The sequence below is a fragment of the Eriocheir sinensis genome, chromosome 40, assembly GCF_024679095.1.
Source record: "Eriocheir sinensis breed Jianghai 21 chromosome 40, ASM2467909v1, whole genome shotgun sequence".
Lineage (NCBI taxonomy): Eukaryota > Metazoa > Arthropoda > Malacostraca > Decapoda > Varunidae > Eriocheir > Eriocheir sinensis.
In genome coordinates, this window is record NC_066548.1 from 11,192,259 (window position 1) to 11,213,605 (window position 21,347).

Consider the following 21,347-nt stretch of genomic DNA (forward strand, 5'->3'; position numbering starts at 1 on the left):
TGGTCACGTTGCAGAGGAAAACTAATTGTGTGTATTGTTTTGTATTTACATTTCTTATTTTTGTTCATATTTTATTTGTAATGTTTATATCTATTCATAGTGCAGCGGAAAAATAAGTGTGTAAATTCTTGAAATAGCTTAATCTTAACCAACGTCATGTTCTCGCGCTGCCGCCCTGACTTGCTAATTCTGAGTGCGAGTGTGTGTCGTGATGCGCGTGACTGACGTGACGGGAAAAAAAAAAAATGCAGATGTAAAATATCAAAACACATACTCGTGTAGTAAAGCAAATTAAATGAAATCGGCCTTGAGCTCTCGCCCGGAAATAAAAAAAAAGGTAGAAAAGACCAATGGCTTATATTATCACTTTCCAAGAGGAGAGTAAACACGACGATATGACGAAAATCTTCCTTTGTATAGCTTTCTCGGGGCTCACTTAGATGTCGTAAATATGTGCCTAAGTGTGAGGGGGAAGGGAAGGGAGGGGAGAGGGAGGGGTAGGAAATAGAAGGGAGGGGTGGAGTGGAAGTGAGGGGAGGGTGGAGTGGAAGTGAAGGAGAGGAGGGGGAAGGAAGGACGGAGGGAGGGAGGGAGGAGAGAGAGAGAGAGAGAGAGAGAGAGAGAGAGAGAGAGAGAGAGAGAGAGGAGAGAGAGAGAGAGAGGGGGGAAGTGGCAAGGTGAGGAAGGGAAACTAACTGCATTCTCTCTCTCTCTCTCTCTCTCTCTCTCTCTCTCTCTCTCTCTCTCTCTCTCACAGCTTCCGCGTCGTTCTCAAATCGTGTTTTGGCAGAGACGTTTTTTCTTATTTTTTTATTTGGGATTCGAGGGATGGAAAAAAAAAGTTGGATTTACCTTTGAGGGGCGTAATGGAGTTTGAGTTTACGCTTTTTGTCCATAGAGAAGGGCACTGGAAGACTTTTAGATCGTTTTATAGGATTTGCTGCATCGACTGGGGAGGAAGGGAGACCAGGGGAACAGGGAAGCTACAGAGTGGGAAATAGACAGGTATAGAGTACGAGAGAAGAGAGGGTATAGAAAATGAAGGGAAGTAAGAAGAACAGAGGAGAAGAAGGAAGCTGTAAAGGCAGACATACAGATAAGAGTGCGAAAGAGAAGACGAAACAAAAAAAAGATAATGGGTATGGGGAATAAGGAAATGGCCAGAGAGAAGAGAGGGAACAAAAAAGGATGTAAATAGGCTTGGATAATAAGAACAGAGGAGAAGAAAGCTACAGAGAGAAGATAGATAGAGATAGAGTACGAAGGAGAAGAAACATGGAAACATGGACTAGCAAGCAGCAGAAAGCCTGTTGGCTCATTACTAGGCTGCCTGCGTTCAGTGATTTAATCAATCCGTTTGCCATAGGAGTGGCTTGCAGGGAAGGATTAAAGCACTTGTGCACCTACTCTTGGGAACGTTCAGTTCACACCCGTTGCAGCAAAGTGGCGATCAATGCGTTTCTTGAAGGAGTTGATGGTCTCTGCGCTAACCACTTCTGCAGGAAGGCTGTTCCAGTGGCGAACAACTCTATTTGAGAAATAACTCCTGCCGATGTCGGTATTGCATCGCTTTGCTTGAATTGTTTTTCCGTTGTTTCTTGTTCTCAGGTTAGTTTGTAGCGTGAAGAGTTTGGAGTGATCAACGTTGCTGAGCTTGTTCAGGTACTTAAAGACTTGTATCATGTCTCCCCGCAGTCGTCTCTTTTCCAACGTGAAGAGGTTGAGTCGCTCGAGTCGTTCTTCATAGGGTTTCGTCCTCAGTGATCAGGGGTAGGTTTGAGGGAATAAGGTCACTCGCTGGGTAGGGTTGCCACGTGTGTACGGTCTAAAGGTCACAGGGAAAGACTTGCTATTTAGAGGAGCGATAAAAAAGAAGACATAAGAGTCGTCTTTACCTGAAGCCAAGAAGCCATTCTCTTCACTCTAACAGGTCGTCTCAATGGTATTACTCTCCTTCTCCTCCTCCTCCTCCTCTTCCTTCTCCTAATAATTATCTTTCGTTTCTTCTTTTCCTTACTACTACTACTACTACTACTACTACTACTACTACTACTGCTGCTGTTATTACTACCCCTTCTCCTCCTCCTCCTCATACTACTACTACTACTACTACTTCTACTACTACTGCTACTACTACTACTACTGCTTCTACTACTTCTATTAATACCACTATTACTACTACCATTACTACTACTACCACCATCATCACCAACACACACATACACACTCACAAACACACACACACACACACACACACACACACACACACACACACACACACACACACACACACACACACAGTCTCTCCCTCCATCCAATTTCCCAGCCACTTCAGAATGGCTGTCGAGGAGGAAGGGGAGAGGGGAGGAGTGGATGGAGTAGAGAGGGGAGAGAGGGAGTGGCCGAGGGGAGCGAGGGAAGGCAGGGAAAAAAAGCAAAATCGACGAAGGGGAGAACAAAATTGAATTGAATCAAGAGCCAAGAGAGTCGGTAGAGAAAGTTGATCGAGGCGGAGCAGGAAAGAATGGAGGAAAAGTGAAAGGAATGTTTGGTGGAGAGGCGTAGGAAGGAAGGGGAGGAAAGAAGGGGTGGTGAAGGAGGGAGAAAAATTGATAAACAGGTGTGCAGAAGAAAGCAAGAGAGAGGGTTTGAGTGGTGGGGTGTCGTGTGTGTGTGTGTGTGTGTGTGTGTGTGTGTGTGTGTGTGTGTGTGTGTGTGTGTGTGTGTGTGTGTGTGTGCGTGTGTGTGTGTGCTTGCGTGCGTGCGCGTGTGCGTGTGTGTGTCTCAGCACGTAACGCACTATTCTTTAGGAGGGATGATCGTAGGGCTTCTCGGGTGTATACAAATAGAAGACTCCCGAAACTTAGGACGGTGACAGAGGGAAACGAGATGCGGGGACGAGGTCGTGAAAAAAAAAATGAGGCGATATTCTTTAGGTGTGTGTGTGTGTGTGTGTGTGTGTGTGTGTGTGTGTGTGTGTGTGTGTGTGTGTGTGTGTGTGTGTGTGTGTGTGTGTGTGTGTGTGTGTGTTCACCTGTTTTCTTCAGGTTAACATGTAATTAGCCTCTCTGCACCTTGTGGGAGAGTACACTAGGTCTTCTCTCTCTCTCTCTCTCTCTCTCTCTCTCTCTCTCTCTCTCTCTCTCTCTCTCTCTCTCTCTCTCTCTCTCTCTCTCTCTCTCTCTCTCTCTCTCTCTCTCTCTCTCTCTCTCTCAATCTACATACCTATCTGTCTATCTCGTCTTAAGTAGCAGTTAAGAAAATGCAACGTCAAAAATGTCAAAAAATGTGTTTATTTACTTATTTTTTTTACGAACTTATAAAAGTACATAATGATGCGGCTTCATGCGTTGTACTCAAAACGTAATAATACAAGTGTTTCCATCGTAGTTATCTATTTTCTGAACATTAATGCTTTCCAAATATGTAAAACTTAATACATCCTACAGTCTCTCACTGGAACACCTACAGTCGATGGTTTCCTTGGTTGCTGGTGTGAACAGCGAATTTTATTTCAATGTTAGTTTTTTTCCCCCGAGTGATTACTTGGCTATGTGATGGCTACGTGACGAGCGGGAGTGATAAGGCGGCGGCGAGATATCCCTTTGGTGCAGAGTCCATTAACTGTCCTTAGGGGGAAGTGATTTACATAACGATCACGACAGGAAAGAAAATATATATGTAAAACTAAAAAAAATAATAATCGAAAAAACATGCAAAGAAAATATACTGAAATAAGCAAAACTATATATACACTTAACTAAACTAAGAAGTGCAAAAAGATCAATACCAAACGAATAAACAAACAAACAAACACCCACACACACACATACACACACGCACTCACATACTACATACACAGCAACATGGTATTAGAATCCGTATTTAAGGACCTACCCCCTCCTTCCCACCCCCTAGAGCTTACAAGTTTAGGCGTTACGTGTCCGTGAGTCAAGCATGGCAGGGATTCCAGGTGTAAGGCGCTTAGCTGTGTGGGCAGGAGCGCGTGGCGGGCCTGGCGGACGGCAAGGCGGACTGGTATGGGTTCCTTTGACGTGTGGCGAACTCCCTCCCCCTCCTCTCCTGTCCCGTTTCTGTCTTTTTTTCTCTTTTTTTTATTTGCTTCATTCTTTTTGCTTTCTTTTTCTTTCTATCATATGCGACATCTCCCCCCTCCCGTCCCTTTCTCAATCTTTTTTTTTTTGTTTCCTTCTTCCCTTTCTTTCTCTCTCTCTCTCTCTCTCTCTCTCTCTCTCTCTCTCTCTCTCTCTCTCTCGAATGATGAAATGCGGATATGAAGAGATAATGGATGATTTTTCTTGCAATGCTAAGAACGCTTTATCAGATAACGCCTTTCTCGTTTTCGGAATTCTTTTCATGTATCAAAACAATTAGGGTTGGGAATTCCTAGACACAGCTCAATGTAACGAAGGTTTTATTGTGTATCTACTGCCATGCTGTTTGAGTGATGGACGAAATTGTGAGGCATAAGGGACTAAGGATAAGGTGATCGCGATGCTTTTGTTGCCAGGCACATTTTGAGGAAGCCAGCACTACTTGACGCGACTTTACTCACGGCTCTTTGATGGCGGGAGCGAAGAGGGTAACGTAAACAAACCCGAAGCACCGCTGGAGCACCAAGTAAACACAAGCACAAGCCGGTTATCACGCGGCAGGTGGCGGCGATAAGGGAGGCGGGGCACAGCTTCCCACGGATGACTCACCGCCCCGCGTCCTTACTCGAGGTCGCTACTACTTACTACGGCACTCGTCCTTATCGTGCCGACCCTCTCCAGCACCATGACATCAGCTTGGCCCTCCTCTCTGCTAGTCAATCAGGGCCCCTCAGCATCCCTCCTAATCAGCATCCTGGCCTCGGCGGCGCCTCCTTCACTGTCCCGCTCCTTCACGCCCCAGCCTCTCCCTTGCCCCTGCCAAGTCGCAACCGCCAAGCCGCCTTGGACACATTCTTCCCTCCCTGGCAGGTATGAGCCACAATGACTGTTCTCGCGTATCTGTCAAAGACGCCGCCAGCCTGATAAAGTGATACGACCTGTCCTGAGATTTTCAGCTAAGGTGATCCGCCTCGATCTTATACTTATCACGAATACTTTCTTGTCAGCGACTCTGTCTGGGGCCACTGGCGGTGGATGCTGATGTGGTAAAGGTCTAAACGACGATCGTGACATCTTGAAGCTATGCCTTGCAGCTTTCATTAAACTTTTATTGCAGTGTATCGCGTCGTCGTCTTAGAGTCGAGAAGGGATAAGAGAGATGGAAGAGGTCGTGGACTGAAAGTTGTACGCAGCTTTAAAGTTTTATCTGACTATGAGGGACGAAGGCAATCGACAAAGGGTTAGGGGAGGCAAGAGTGATACAGAAGTAACTTTTTAATGGAGCTTCATGTGGACAGCCAAATGAGTGATTCAACAAAATATATATCAAGCAAACTGTATAAAGAAGCGGTTCTTGCAAAAAAGTGACGAGGGAGAACAATACACAACTAGGTCACCTAATCCTATTTAATCGCAGTAAATGATGTAGAGGAACCCGTCTGAAGGGGCGCGGGTGTACGGGGTGGAAGGAAACGAGCGGGGGTGGAGTTACTTAGAGGGTGGCAATTGCATGCAGTCACAAACTTTCCATCGCTTAAGAAGTATTCGCCAGTTCACAAACAAAACCGAATCTTTCCTAGAATTCACTATCGCATATGAGCGGCAAATGGCTTAATCCATATATAATTTTTGCCTTTAGTGACAGAAATGTCTTGCATATAAGCCTCTGTGTTAGATTTGAAAAGTTGAAGAAAAAAAAAATAAGACAGTGAGGTCGAGCAACAGTTAAACCCCACACAAGCAAGTCTGTTTACGTTCCCACTGTGCCTGCCCCTTTTGCCTGACACTCCAGATTCACTGCAGGGAGGAGAGGTGGCTCACTCATAACGCACGAGGTCGTCGAGGGAAGGTTGTCACAAGGTGGAGAAGGGAGGTTACCAATCATACAAGTGGATCAAACGGGCGATGCAGCCAACGCCTGTAGAAGTCCCTTATGACCTGCCGTGCATTCAACACCTGGGCGATGGACAGCACGCAACGGACGCACGAGGTGATGAACGTGGGGCTCTGGGTTCACATTGTGTTATATATGTATTATTTCCTCTCATTGCTGAATGGCAGAAGAACACTCTTATACTACCCAATACACGAACCATAGACTGCAACTTTGATTAATTAAGTGGTGTGTGAGGAATGGCATGGGCTGAGCAGGCATTAAGTGGCTCCAGATAAATCACTAAATAGAAGAAGTTGGACCCGAACACCAATGCCGCTGAAGACACCGAAAAGGATCTAGCATTTGCCTCTGCAAGAAAAAATGAAAAAGTTTGTCCAATCTTGACTTCTCTCATCAGTGCCGTGTGTGTGTATGTACGATGGAGTCTGTGACGGTGACTTCCCGCAACACTGCTTCTTCTCCCTCCTTCCCATCCCTCCGCCTAACAGAGCCAATGTGGGCCAAGTTTGAAAATTCTTGCAAATACGGTAAAGAGTAACAAGGAAAAATGTATCTATTCTCTTGCCTGGTGGTTGAAATCTACCTTTCCTGACACACTCTTATCTCTCCACCTTCCCTTGCTCCCTTCATCCCTCTTATCTCCTGCGTACCTTCCCTTATCCTTCCTCCACTTAATCTTTCTCATTCTCCCTCACTTTTTGTCTGTTGATTATCTTTTCTCCTGTAGCCTGTAGTCATTCCCCATTTTCTCCACTTTCATTTTTCCTCCACTTACCTTTTTACTCTCTTCCCTACTGTAACTATTACTCTTACTCTCCCCCTGTTGTATCTCACTCCTCCCCTTTCTGTTCCCCTCCCTTACTCTTTCTCTCCTGCTCCATCGTCTCGTCCTTTCCGCTCCATATCTCATCTCTCCTCGCCAGTTTCCTCACTCTTCACTATTATCCCTCCCGCAACACATCAACTTTCTCTCCCTTCCCTCCCCCTTCCCTCCCCCCTTCAGATATTATGCTAGATACTCTCTCCAAGTCTCGCCACAAGCCAAACGCCTCCTCGTCCTCTTTCTCCTGCTCTTCATGCCCTTATTCACTTCCTCCTTTTTGTTCCTTCCTATATGTTATTATCCCTCTCTCTTTAAGTCAGTCTAACCCTGCCTCAACCCCTCCTGCTGCTGTTCATGCCCCGTCTCAACCCCTCCTGCTGCTGTCCATGCACTGTCATTCATCTCTTCCTCCCGTTCACACTCCCTACTAGCCCATACTTCCCTTCATATCCTCTCCCCCCTTTCTTTCTTCCCATTACATTCCTCCTCTACTCCTGCTTCTTTCTAGGCTCCCCGGCTCTTCTCTTGCCCTTCGTCTTCCCCTCCGTCAGCGTGTTAGTGGTGGTCACGGGCGTCCGCCGTCTTTACATTTTCCCCTGACACTGACAAGAATATTCCTCGACTCGAGTTTGCCTACAAAAAGCAGTCAGTGAAGTTATGCATAAAAAGTTACAGAAAATACACTAATTCTTAGGGAAAAAGTTTATTTGCTGAATTATGTTGCTTATGCATGTAAAATTATTCAAGTAATATCATGTAAAAATTATAAGAAAAAAACATTCTTTCGAAGAAAGTTTGTGCCCTAAATTATTTTGTTGAAGCATGTAATAAGAAGGAAGTTATTTTTTTATGAGGAAAGCTTATTTACTGAATTATCTAATTTATGCATACGAGATCAACATACAAAGCTGGGCAGTCGGTAGTCTAACAAAAATAAACTTTTCTTTAACGGTTAATGCTATGATACTTGCAGCTTAATCAAGTAGCAAGTAGTTAGGGAGGCCATTAGGGAGGCGGTGGCTGAGTGGTTAGCGTTCGGGCGCGGTATACTGGAGGATCCGGGTTCAACTCTCGGCCGCCGCTATAAGCTGACAATTTTCAATCATTAGCTGAGTGGCTTAAAACTACCTACATGCTATCCTGAAGACCACCTATCTGCCGTGGAGCAAGGATGAGTTCCGGGGGGCAGCATGAGCCACTATAAACACTTGCCTGCACCACGAACGAGCTTGGGTAGACCCGCAGACCCCTTCCAGATAGCCAACGGTGGAACAGGCTGAACGTTAAAATAAAAAGCTTTGAAAGAGGCAGGGGGAGGGAAGGAAGGAAAGAAAAGGGAGGGGACAAGGAGGGAGAGAAAGGGGAGAGACAGGAGGTGAGTGTAGAAGAAAGCTATGTAGGTCTAGAAGGTTAATTTTTTTTTTACAGCAAAGGAGTCAGTTCAAGGGCATAAAAAAAGTGAATCTATGAATGTATGGAAACAATAATGGAAGTTTGTGTACTAGATAAATGGAAGCATAGTAAAGAAAAGCTGCCGTGATTTGTTTTTTAGAATGTAAATGGCTGTCAAACGTATGGCTATAATGACATGTGGATAGGTGGAAAGATGGTTGAGGGAGGAATGGAGGGTTTAATACTACATTATGGGTGGAAAAATTATACAACTTGTGGAAGGAAAAGCAAAGAAAATAGGTATTGAGTATTGTTTTAATCAAGGCAAGGGGACTCAGATGCAAGGTTATAAGTGGAGGGATGCTGAGAGATAAGAGTTACGTGAGCTACATGCACGAAGAGATATTACTGGAGGAAGATAAAAAAAGAAAAGGATAAGACCTGAAGACGAGATAACGACACAAATATCACCACACAAGATATCCAGGCACGCCACTAATGGGCATAGGGCGATCACCAGGACACTAGAAACAGGCAATCAGCGTAATGGGAATGCACAACAGAAGAATGATTTTGAGTGTGGGAATAAACGGAAGACTATACTAACTGATAAACGGCCTCACCCCCCCCCCCCCCCGGCAGTCTCCGCGGTCAAACCCTCACGCAGCTACCCTATCCATCCCGAGCCCCTCCCGGTAGGATAAATCAACCTGCCCCTTGGTCTCCTCCACTCAGAGTTGTCTCCTACAGAAACAACCCTACGAGCAGGATCGGCGTCTGGGAAGAGCGGCACGTGCCCATATACCCTGTACTATGCTTATGATTAAAAAGGTGAGGCGGGCATCTCTTTGGGGCTCCCGGCGGCCACCTCCTCTCAGCCTCCCTCCCAGCGTCGGCGTATCGGGCGCCACTTGAGGGCCGTGAGTCACCCCGCGCCACTCCAGGCTATCAATGGCACCCGCTGAGACGGTGACATCATCCATCCTCCAGCCTCTCTCTCTCTCTCTCTCTCTCTCTCTCTCTCTCTCTCTCTCTCTCTTCCCTCCTACTCTTCAATCTCCCAGCAGTCCTTTACCACCCACTTCCTCCCTTTCCCTCTCCCCCCCTCCTCCACAGCCTACCCATCCTCAATCTTCCTCCGTGTTTTTTTCTCCTCCGTACTCCCCTTCCCGCCCCCTCCCCGTATTACCCCCTGCTAGAAGTTTCTCACGTAGGCAACTTGGTATCTCGGCTGACTGACTAATTTATTGGCTGGCACGGTGATTAAATGGCTTACTGAACAGTGGATGATATTACTAAATTACTTACTGAATAAAAAACTTACCAACCGACTTATGACTGATTAACTTTAACTTGAATGCTCATTGGTTTAGTGGTAGATTTCCTTATTCCATATTACCACAAAAATAAAGATTAACTGAAAACTTTGAAGACTGGATGAAAGAGTTACCGATGATAACCAAAAGACATTGAATGAATGTAGATAATTTATAAGCGTGACAAACAATGTAAGACTGATATGAACCTTTTTTTGGAAGAGTAAGCGAATGTGAAAGAATAACATGCACACTATACAAGCTGACGAATGTGTATTGCTAAAAGAAAATGTGTTTGTTGCAACGGTAGAAAAAAAAAACAGTTAGGCTACTCGTATTCCGATGAGTCACGTCCAGTAGCCGGCGTAACACGTGCCATCGTCACCTATAGAGTACAGTTCCCAAAGACTCCATGATACTCTTGTCTTGCCGGCGATGTGCTATCGCTCATCGATAAGGACGAAGAAAGGCCCGGCTCGCGACCATTCTTCTTCCATAGTAGCGGTATCAAGGAGGAGGAGGAGGCAAAGATAGAGGTAAACAACGCTCACTCAAAACTGACAAAAGACCAAGATTTTCTTATCTCAGCGTAACGAGGGTCGGCGCGGCGTCGCTAAGGTGGTGCAAGAGGCACCTCGAGGGGCCACCCCGCCTTCGTAGTAGGTCACCCTCACAAGTGCCCATCTAAAAGCTTCGGGTATTTGATGCCTCGGATTGTTTAGTAAGGGGACTGTGTTCACCAGGCAATGACGGTCCGGCCCCGAGGTTAGGCGTTCGGCAAGGTCAAGGACCAGGGTGACAGGTCTGCCAGTCTGCTCGAACCTGAACACAACGTCCTTACAAAACGATGCTCAGAGAAGATGTATGATAACTCCAATACTTCTTTGGTAGGATAAAACCAGCATTTTTCAAGTACCGATGCCCTGCATAATTATATTTCTAATAACATAACTCCTAATAATTTCCAACTGGCATTACGTAGTTTTTGGGATAAAATAAACTATTGTCCGGTGACGTCATAGAGGCCTAAGACCCAAACCCCAAGACCCATCTATCCAGGCCTTGGGAAGGGCAGGCAGAAGACGTGGATGATTGACTAATGGTGGTTAAAGTTGCGTAAAACTGCAGTGAGTGAGAACCTGAGTGTCGTGAGGTTGAGTGGAAAGAGGAGTCTCGTGAGGGGCTCGGATGAGGGAGTTCTTGACTGCTGCCTCCTTGCTCTGGCCCCTCAGCGAGCCAGGAGGGAAGGCAGAGAGAGGGAGCTGGTGGAGGTCAAGGGTTGGGGAGACAATATCATTATCCTAACCTGATTAGCGCGGTATGATCAAGGGCGGTGCATTGTGGGGCGTATGTGGGGGTTACCATGTCCTTGTCTTGTGCATAGGGATGGTGGGAGGGGAATGAGGGGTGGTAGTGAAGGAGGGTTGGGGGTAGTGGTAGGAGATAGTCGAAACAGGGGTGGCAGGAGATAGTCGAAATAGGGGTGGTAGCGAGTGGTGGTGTCTGCAAGGGATGGTGCCTTTGGGGGGAGTGGTGGAAGGTGGGGGTGGCGGGCGTTGGAGGGAGTGGAAGGTCGTGTTGGTTGGTGGGAGTGTGATAGTGGATGTGTGGTCGGAGGGGTTGGAGGGTGGCATGCAACCATGGCAGGGGTGCTTTCTTGCTGATGAGTGTTATCGGCGTGGGTGGTGATCAAATTCATCAGTGCGACCACCGCGATGAAAGAAAGTTAAATAATTATTATAATTTGTGTGCCTCAAGCCCGGCCTAGAGGATCATGGATGGTGTGATTGCGGCACGAGTTTATTCCGGCTGTCATTGATGAGTTGTGTGCCGCGAGACCTAATCAAAACACTTCAGAAAGAAAGTATTGGATGGCGCAGCGTTCAGCACTTAGCGACGCGGCTTTGGGCTCCGGGGCTGCCTGGTGACACAAAAGGCTGACCCGAGATATGTGGAGCCTCTTGGATTAAGGGTTGGACGCGTGGGTGGATGGATGCTCGTGTGGACGTGAGTGGATGGACGCCTGAGTTGTAAAGTCATTAGAAGAGTTATCCGTAAAGTTCAAAGCCGGAAATTGCCTCGCAAACGCTTCATATGAAAACTAAGGTGAATATTTCGTCAACTATGGTATAACATTTGTTGGAATCAAGCAATAGCAGTAACACCCGTTACTTCCATCTTTCTAATATTTCTATGAGAACCTCTTCAGGAAATCCCAATTAGGCAGGAGGGAGGGGGCTACGACCATGGCAGCCTTGAAGGAGGAGTGGTGGAGCGCAGGGTTCCCAACGGTCCCATGAGTCACCTATGTCGCTAAGCCGTAAGTGTCGTGCTGCAGACAGGACCATTAAAAAAATTACCATGTAAGTATAACAAAACACGTATATATATATAAAAACAGGTTAATTTATGTATACGACATGATTCTGACAGCAAGGGTCACGCACCTTGAACGTCGTTTTAACATACAAAGTCATAATGATATATACAGCAGGACTTAACCTCAATGCAGTGCCATAGGTACACACCGTGAACTCTCGAGGTAATCTGTGAGCCACTTACAAAACTTAACGGTCGCTCCCTACAGGCTCAACAGCTCCGGCAAAGTAGGTCACGCAGTCGCAACAGCACAGGACATTGGTACATGGAAGCTTATACGTACAGGTAACACCACTCATTAAGAAGCATAACAAGGCCTGTGTTCGGTATAGTTTCTTATTTCTTTGTTTCTTTATCTCTTGAATCTAAATACATCCCCTGCTATTTCTCCTATTTATCATAATTCCTCCCTTTTCTCCTCCTCCTCTTACCCCCGCCCCGCCCCATTACTAAGGCTGCAAATCAAGAGGAGGAAACCATGGATATAACGTGAAAAGAGTAACACAAAACTGCCTCTTAAGCCGCATTTACGGTGATACGCACATACATACGTACATACATACGTACATCCATCCATACACACACGCATAGATCACTATATAACTGAACGGAACAGTCTTCCACAGAGGTATCGGGCCCCCCCCGGACCACCATCTGTCTTCGTCATTTCACCGCCTCGCCCGGTTTTCGCCTCTCAGAGCTTTATTAGTAAATCACTGTACACATGAAAATCATTGCACACACTCTCGGGGCGTTGGTGGCGGTGTGCACGGTGCTCATGCTCCCAGATTTCTGGTAGGCGGTGGCGTTCGCCCGCACGGAGGAGGTTCTTCCTGAGCAGGAGGAGGTTCTTCCTGAGCAGGAGGAGGTTCTTCCTGAGCAGGAGGAGGTTCTTCCTGAGCAGGAGGAGGTTCTTCCTGAGCAGGAGGAGGTTCTTCCTGAGCAGGATGAGGTTCTTCCTGAGCAGGAGGAGGTCCTTCCTGAGCAGGAGGAGGTTCTTCCTGAGCAGGAGGAGGTCCTTCCTGAGCAAGAGGAGTTCCTTCCCGAGCAAGAGGAGTTCCTTCCCGAGCAAGAGGAGGTTCTTCCTGAGCAGGAAGTCCCCAAACGCGCACCTGAGCAGGAGAGTCCTTCCTGCTCAGAGGAGAGGAGTTCTTCCTGCAGGATGAGGTCTTGGGTTCAGCAGGATGAGGTTCTTCCTGAGCAGGAGGAGGTCCTTCCTTAGAGGGAGGAGGTTCTTCCTGGGCAGGAGGAGGCTCGACCACCTAAAGAAGCGTCTAAAAAAGGCTGCTAACAATGTCACTATGGAAGTCCCCAAACGCGCACCTCACGAGATTCCTGAAAGGGGGCCTAAAGCAGCCCGACACGTAACGCCGCTGCCGCACCTGCGCAGCCCCGACCGGCAGGACATCCTGGGCCAACGTTGGCTGTCTGATGACGTCATGGACCTGGCCCAGGAGTTGCTGCAGCGGCAGTTCCCGAACACTCGCGGCCTATACGCCTGTGGCGCTGTCTTCACCCTGTCGCCCCTCCAGCCCGGCAGAGAGGCGCTCTTCCTGCAGGTGATGAATCGGTCCACGCCGATGAGCCTCACTCCATGCGGGCTCCATGGGGCAGCCACTGGCTGCTGCTCTCTCTCTCTCTCTCTCTCTCTCTCTCTCTCTCTCTCTCTCTCTAGTCATCTATATATATATATATATATATATATATATATATATATATAGATATATATATATATATATATATATATATATATATATATATATATATATATATATATATATATATATATATATATATATATATATATATATATATATATATATATATAACTTTATTTCATATTTTAATTTCTTTACACAGTAAATGTATATTCAGTATAAGTTTATTGAGCCTTTCTGGGTTTTTTTAAGCTTAATACTAAAAAAATCGAAATATCGCATGTGAAGTGTTTCCGGCTGCTTTTATTTTTTTGATGGGGGTTAATCCTTCGCTTCATATTACTAATTCAACTAATTATAGCTTCCAATATTTTTTTTACGACTTCCAGTTTCCTGAGCAGCTTAAACATTTTCTTGAAGTTTTCTCGTCTCTTCTCAGTTCCGCATCAAAGAATTTTCTCGCCCATGATCCAAAACACACCTGACATCAGCCCCACACCTGAAAATGACGGTAAAGATTCACTCATTATACACAGCCCCACACCTCACACTGACAACTCGCCATGCCAGCAATACACACCTGCAGCTGACTAAAACTACATACCTATTATCATATCAACTCTACATTCTTGATATCAATCAGCCTTACATCAGTGACCCACTATACCTCGTCCGACATTGATAACAACCGCAAACGCAATGATTACAATACTGCACACGTAACCGGCAATAACCCCGAAAAACCCATGAGAGACTGACGTATGCAAGATCAAACACCATATAATGAGGGACTGGGACAACTGGCCGCGGCCACCTAGCCGCCGCCCAATTCGCTGCGGCAAACTGGCCGCGGCCAACTGACCGCCGCGGACACATCTGTGATTGTGTTAATAAAACACGAATCTCTTGATGACTGACTCAGGTCGGATTCATAAGATACGACTCTCTCATTTTTTAATCATTATGCTATTTGGCAACCCTAAAAGGACCCATTAACTTCTTCCATTAACCCACATTTTAATTTTTGCAAAAAAGAAAAAAACAAAAAGTCGGGAGGTGACCTCGGCAAGTTTTTGATATCTCTATGATAGTTGTGATGGAAACGACTGTGTGTTGGGGAGGTAAGAAAGAAGAAAAACAAACCCTGGCCCTGGCATTTGTTCCCATGGAATATATGACTAAAGCATTTGAAAATCTCACTTATGAGCTACCAGATGAACTTCAAATGCTTCATGATTGGTTTGAGGACAACTATGTTGGCAGAAGAAAAAGAAGGGGGTAATGGCAGACGTGCTCCGTTTTTTCCACAGGAAATGTGGAACGTTTATGAACTCTCCTTCAATGACGAAGACAGGACAAACAATCACGCAGAAGCTGCTCATGGAAGACTGCAAAATGAACTTGGAATGCAACATCCTACTGTTTAGAAATTTATTGATTGTTTGAAAAAAAGTCCAACGTGGAGGAGACCTATATTCCGAGCAGCTGATCGCAGGGCAAGATCCACCTGTCAATTTGAAGAAATATAAACAAGCAGATGAAATAATTAGAGCATTTGTCAGTGAATTTGAGTGTCGAAATTATGTTGATTATCTTAGGGGACTTGCCCATAATTTTTCGTAGATTTTTTGCAGTTGCATCTCTTTTTTTCTCAATTTTAGCATTTTTGCATAAGTATCTTATATTTCTTTATTCCAATAAGGCACGGCTAGTTTTACTGTTAAATCTGGCGGCCCAGTTTTCCACCGCGACCAGTTATTCTGCGGCCAGTTATCCTAGACCCCTATAATGAGAACATATAACAAACTCACACCTGCTCCCTACAACAACCCCACATACGCCCGATAACTTAATCATCACCAACAACATCATCACCAGTCTACTGCAGAACAGGATTTCCTAATGTTCTCCACCCCTGTCTGATAACAGCATACTACATCCTGCTCCGCCAGAGGCTCTAACCACCTCCGCACTTGGTTTTCTGTTGGTCGTGACTTCTACAATTCTGAATATCTCTTATCAGCTCTACGCACGTCCATTTCTCAATCGTCGTTAGAGTATCTTGTCTTATGCCTGTTCCCTAATCCATGATGCTGGCCTCCAATCTCTTCATGTATTACGCCTCGATCAGGCACGACAAGTCCTCTAAAGGTGACCAGAAATCATAGACGGGTGACCCTACTCGCGGGACGGCTGGCTGGCTACGCTGTCCGGGACTTATCTTGTTTACAAACGTGCGGTTATCTAAGTCCAGCGGGCGGCTATCGGCACCACCTTAGCACCGCCAGGTACACAGAAGATAAACGCTCCTTGACGCCCCCATTATCGCACTCCGGGGAGCACAGTGGCCCCCCGCTCCCCCTCCTCCTTACTTCTCACTCACTCTCTCTTACTGTCTTCATGAGGCTCCTCCTCCTCCTCCTCCTCCTCTTCCTCCCCCTCCTTTCTCTTTCTTCTTAGTTATCTCCCTACTCTCACTCCGCCCCCTCCTCCCACTCCTCCTACGCCTCCTCCTCTAATTCTCTCTCCCTTACTGTCTTCATGTTTCTCCTCCTTGTCTCCTTCCTCTTTCCCCTCTTCCCTCTTTGTTATCCCCTTACTCTCACTCCGCCTACTGATCCGCCTTTCTTTCTTCCATATTTTCAGGTTGCCGTTACTCCTCTTCCTCCTCTCTCATTTCTCGTTGTAATGTTTTCGCTCTCACTCATCCTCTTCCTCGTCGCCTCAACTACTACTCCTGTAACTATTTTCTTCCGCTTCCGCCTTTTATTCCTCTCTTTTCCTTCATTCTTCCGCATTTTTCTATCATGTCGTTGGCCTCTTCCTATTCTGCTCATCACTCCACTACTTGTTTCTGCTCGCGTTACTAACATATTTGCTTCCAATCCCAACTCTTTCTCTTCATTTCTTTGTTCCTTCTTCACTTGACTTATTTCCAAGGTAATGAATCTCTTAGAATATAACAATTTGCCTATCGCTCATCTTTCAACGTATCACTAAAATATTTGCCTCCATTCCTAAATCATATCTTAATTTCTGTTCTTTCTCCACACATTCATTACCAAGATAACCAATGTCTCGGAATCCAGTACTTATCCTACTATTCATCTCTCTTGGATTACTTATTCTACTGCAATCACTGATATTTTTGCCGCCACTCCTTGCCTCCAGTTATCTATTTCCGTTCCAACGAATGCCCCTCAATATCAAGTTTATAGGTAAAAATACCTCCAGTAAAAGCGTATTAGCAGTTCATCAAGCACTTCCGTTACTACTTATTCTTAATCCATTCTTTGTGTATCTGTTCTTTCCACCACTCGCTAATCTTTGAAGCAACGAATGGCTCCCAGTGTCTAGCTCATTAGTAGAAACAAGATTTGGTATTCTCAGACGTTTCCGCTTCTCACATCAACTATTTCCAAAAGCCGAAAAGGAGATCAATCGAGTTCTAATTAGTGTTTCTATAGGTTCATGGTACAGAAGGAGGGTCAAACTACCACCAGGATCATAAAACTACTCATGGAAATGCCCGAAACTCCTACGAAAGCCTTGTCAAAGATGTGTGCCAGGACGCCAAAATGCTTAAGAATATGGCCCAAGAATTTGAAGAAATATGTTTCCGCCGTTGCAAGTGTTCATGGTGTTGGCGGCAGGGAGAGTGTCTGCCAGGCATACAATAAGCTCGGCGATAATAGAGACGGCAGTGCTTGCGTGCCTCCAGAACATCCCGTGAAGCCCCTCGAGTCTCTGCTTTCGTGATTGTTGGCTTTGCGGTGATTCCTCTCGAAGGAAGTGCTGAATATATTTCCTCTCATCACGCAGACAAGATTTTTTTTTTGGCACACTTCCTCTTCCTCCTTCCCCCACCTCTTCCCCTCTCCTGTCACTGATAAGGCTGCTCTCTTACCACTTTTAATTTTCTTCGACACAAGCAAAACAGAAACTCTGAATGCAGAAAGATGAAAAATAAAGCCTTAGAACAGTGTATGGGTGAAACGAGTACACACACACACACACACACACACACACACACACACACACACACACACTTAGCGTATAGCACGAGCCGCCTCTATCATCGGTATACGGGGACGGACAGGTAAGGTGCTCAGGTGGACACTTCAAGACGAGTTGGCCATTACGACACACCGCCGCCACCACCACCACCGTCACCACCGCCAGACGATAATAACAGGACGTTTGAAGGAGCAGCAAGGGGGGAGGGGGGGAGTAAGAAGGAAAGGGGGGGTACACGGAAGGTATCATATTTATGTTTGTCTAATAAGTTTGTGGTTTGCGGAGGTAGAGCTTCGTATCTATTGTGTGTGTGTGTGTGTGTGTGTGTGTGTGTGTGTGTGTGTGTGTGTGTGTGTGTGTGTGTGTGTGTGTGTGTGTGTGTGACGTTTGTGGTTTGAGGAGGTAGATATACGTAACTATTGTCTGAGTGTGTGTGCGTATGTCTATCACAAGGCAGTGGTTTGTGGAGCTTGATGACTAGTGTGTGTGTGTGTGTGTGTGTGTGTGTGTGTGTGTATCGTCTGCCTTTTCAAACGTCGTATTGGTCGTTACTAACAATATTAACAAGTGGCTGATTTGTCTTTCATCACTCGCTTTTCAACGCGTGGTTAGTTGTTTTTGTTGTTTTTTACACCACTTCTAACTCAATCCTAAAAATGATAATAAAAAGGTGAAACTAGCCACATCACTGTCAATAAGTACTAATACGACTTTTGAAAAATCAGGCATGTGTGTGTGTGTGTGTGTGTGTGTGTGTGTGTGCACGGCGGCGTAGGTATGAGTGACGGCTTGGCGGGCAGGAAGCGTTGCGTAACTCACTGTAACGACGAAGGCGAGCGAGTTCTTCTGGCGTTACCGCGGTGCTAATTGACGGTGAGCGGCGCGAGGGTCGGGGTAGGATTGAACGCCATTACAAGGTTAGAAAATAAATATAGCAAATGCCTGCAATGAGAGAGAGAGAGAGAGAGAGAGAGAGAGAGAGAGAGAGAGAGAGAGAGAGAGAGAGATGGACTGGTCTACGTGACAGCTCTTCGAAGCAAGAACCGATAAAAAGCCATTCTGTGGGGGGGTGGGGTCGGGGGAAGGGGGAGAGGGGAAGTGAACTGGGGGAGAGGAGGAGTTAGGGGTAAGTACTGGAGGAGGAGTTGGGGAGGAGGAGGGAGGAGGAGGAGTTGGGGGGAGGAGGGAGGAGGAGGAGGAGGAGGACGATTGAGGGTGGAGGGAGGGATAGAGGAGAGACAGAAGGGATGGAGGAGCAGAGGACAGAAGGGGTGGAGGAGCGGGTAATAGAAGGAGGGGAGGAACTGGGGACAGAAGAGGGGGAGGAGTGGGGGAAAGAAGGGGGGGAGGAGGAGCGAGCTAGAGCTAGAGGGAGTTAAGGATAATAATGGAGGAGGTGAATGGAGGGGGGAGGAGATGGATGGAGGGTGGAGAAGAGAGAGAGAGAGGAGGAGGAGGATTGGGATGATGAGGGGGAAAGGGGGAATTAACAGCATACATTACAAAATTGATTGATCCCCCCACCTTTTCCTCTCCCCCTCACCTCCTCCTGTTTGTCTAGCAGTCCAACTCCCTTCCCTCCTCCTCTCCATTGCCACTTCCTCCTCTCTGCCCTGGCATCCCCTTTTCTTTCACTCGTCTTTCACCTCGGAGCCTACTATAGTTATGGCCATACAGCGGGTTAAAAAAAGACTCAGATATCAATTATGACGAGGGGCAAGTGTTAATTGGCCATAAGTGTCACGTGGAGGAGGCGTGGGAGGAGAAAAGTGGCTACCAGAAGCAGGGTAGAAAAAAGATCGGGAAAATAGATAAAAGATGTGATGAGGAAAGAAGACCAGACACGACGAGAAGGAGAGGAGAAGGAAAGGCTAGAAGCAGGAGGAGGAAAAAAGGTGAGGGTAATTTGGCAGTGTACTTTAGTGAAAAAATATCAATACAGGTAAAAAGAAAAAAATACATATCTCTTATCTCAGAAATACGAGGACATCCAGCCACGTCCTTGCAATACAAAGAGACAAGATACACTTACCGAGCCGGCTTGTGGTGAGGCGAGGCGGAGTCACTGGCGTCCTGAGCCCCTCCTTCATACCCAGCACGGGAGGGGAGAAGGTCCTCGATTCCACCACTCGTTTTGTGTTTAGTGAGAGGAGCGAGAGAGGTGCCTTTAACGCAAATATTAGCACACTCACAGATCACTCACGCCACGACAGGACACTGATGCACGTTAATGTTTAAACAATCAAATTCAAAGTCAATTTCTTAGGTCCACGAGAATCACGCACCCACGCACCGAAGAACACTCGCTACTGACACCCGGCTGCCGCTTGCTGGTTGTGACGTCACGATTCGAAACAGTATCGTTCAGCTTTCATCACTGTCGAAGCTTCCAAACCAGTTCCTGACCTTAACTTCCTGTATCGAGTGAACTGCATCCCTTTGAGTGGCATCGTAAATAGGTAATGTAAGGGAATATAGAAAAATGTATTCTTTATCCCTTTTGCTGGAGTGATAAAAGGTTCCTCCTTATTATCTATAAAATCGAGCGGTTCAATTAGATTTGACTTAATTCGAACCACTGTTTCTGTTAGGGGCAACTATTACACAATATTTAATTAAATTAATAACTTAATACATCTCTAGCTTTTCTGATAGTGGTAAATGTCAGAAAATATTAATGATAGAAATAACTGAATATAGCAAAAGTAATGGTTATAACTGATGATCAATCATACAGAGGGCGGCTGGGGAGTCAGCACTAACCACGTAACTGCCTTGACGGGTGTTCAAGATAAAACTTGTTGAGTGGGATGACGGGCAGCGTGGACAGTCCTCCTCACCCGCCTGCATGGAGCCAGATACTCCTCATTGTGTCGTCTCTTACGATACACAGCGCATGGATCATAAAGACATCCATTCGTAAGCCTGTGTACAAGGGATGAGAAACTGAAGGAAATAAGTATTGTGGAAGAAAAAAGGAAAGCAAAGTGCGGTTGGGGAGGTGCGTGGAGGCCAACTGGTATGTGTGTAGTTAGCCGTCGTGTGGGAAGCAGCTTCTACGTTTACCTTAATAGGCTCGGGGGTGGGTGGGCGAGAAAGAGATATAATGTATGCGAGTAAAGAGGAATTAAAGGAAAAGGCGCAGGAGGAGGCGAAGGGAGAGATAAGTGGGTTGGGGAGGTGCACGGAGGTTAACTGGTGTGTGTGTGTGTGTGTGTGTGTGTGTGTGTGTGTAGTCAAACGTCCTTGCCCACGACCACGGCAATAGCAAGCTTAACACCACCGCCATGGGGCTATTGATGAGGGGTATGGAAAGCGTAACACACACACACACACACACACACACACACACACACACACACACAGCTTCATAGCTCAGTGAAGTCCACCTTAGCTTTACACCCAGCAGACAGAGGATCCAGTTGCGCTCATGTCAGACCACTAAAGTTTTTTCGCTGACTTGAGCGGTTACTGTCCCCCACTGAGCAAGAGTGATGATGTGTGTCCATGGTGTGTGAGGTTCCAGCATTGCCCATCGATCAGTTCTCAGAGTTCAAAATAGAGCTATTTCTGTGAGGGTGATGGTTGACGATAACGAGTCCAGCATATGATCAGACAGTGCATGGGTGAATGACAGGCAGAGACACTAAAAAATACACATACACAAACAAAGAAATAAAGAAAAAAACACCCCTCACACACAAAAAAAGGCAGTTGAAATTATCGAGGTCTTGCGATGAGTACTACTAA

At 46.2% G+C, this 21,347-nt stretch overlaps 1 long non-coding RNA gene across 1 annotated transcript in view; it reads right to left on the reverse strand.

Annotated features, from left to right (window-relative positions):
• The window catches only part of LOC127009357 (uncharacterized), a 60,317-nt gene extending 40,282 nt beyond the window's left edge, over window positions 1-20,035 (reverse strand). Inside the window, exon 1 of the long non-coding RNA XR_007761890.1 lies at window positions 19,630-20,035. This is a non-coding gene — a long non-coding RNA (uncharacterized LOC127009357). The remainder of the gene's footprint in view (window positions 1-19,629) is intronic.
• Window positions 20,036-21,347: the final 1,312 nt, after the last annotated feature.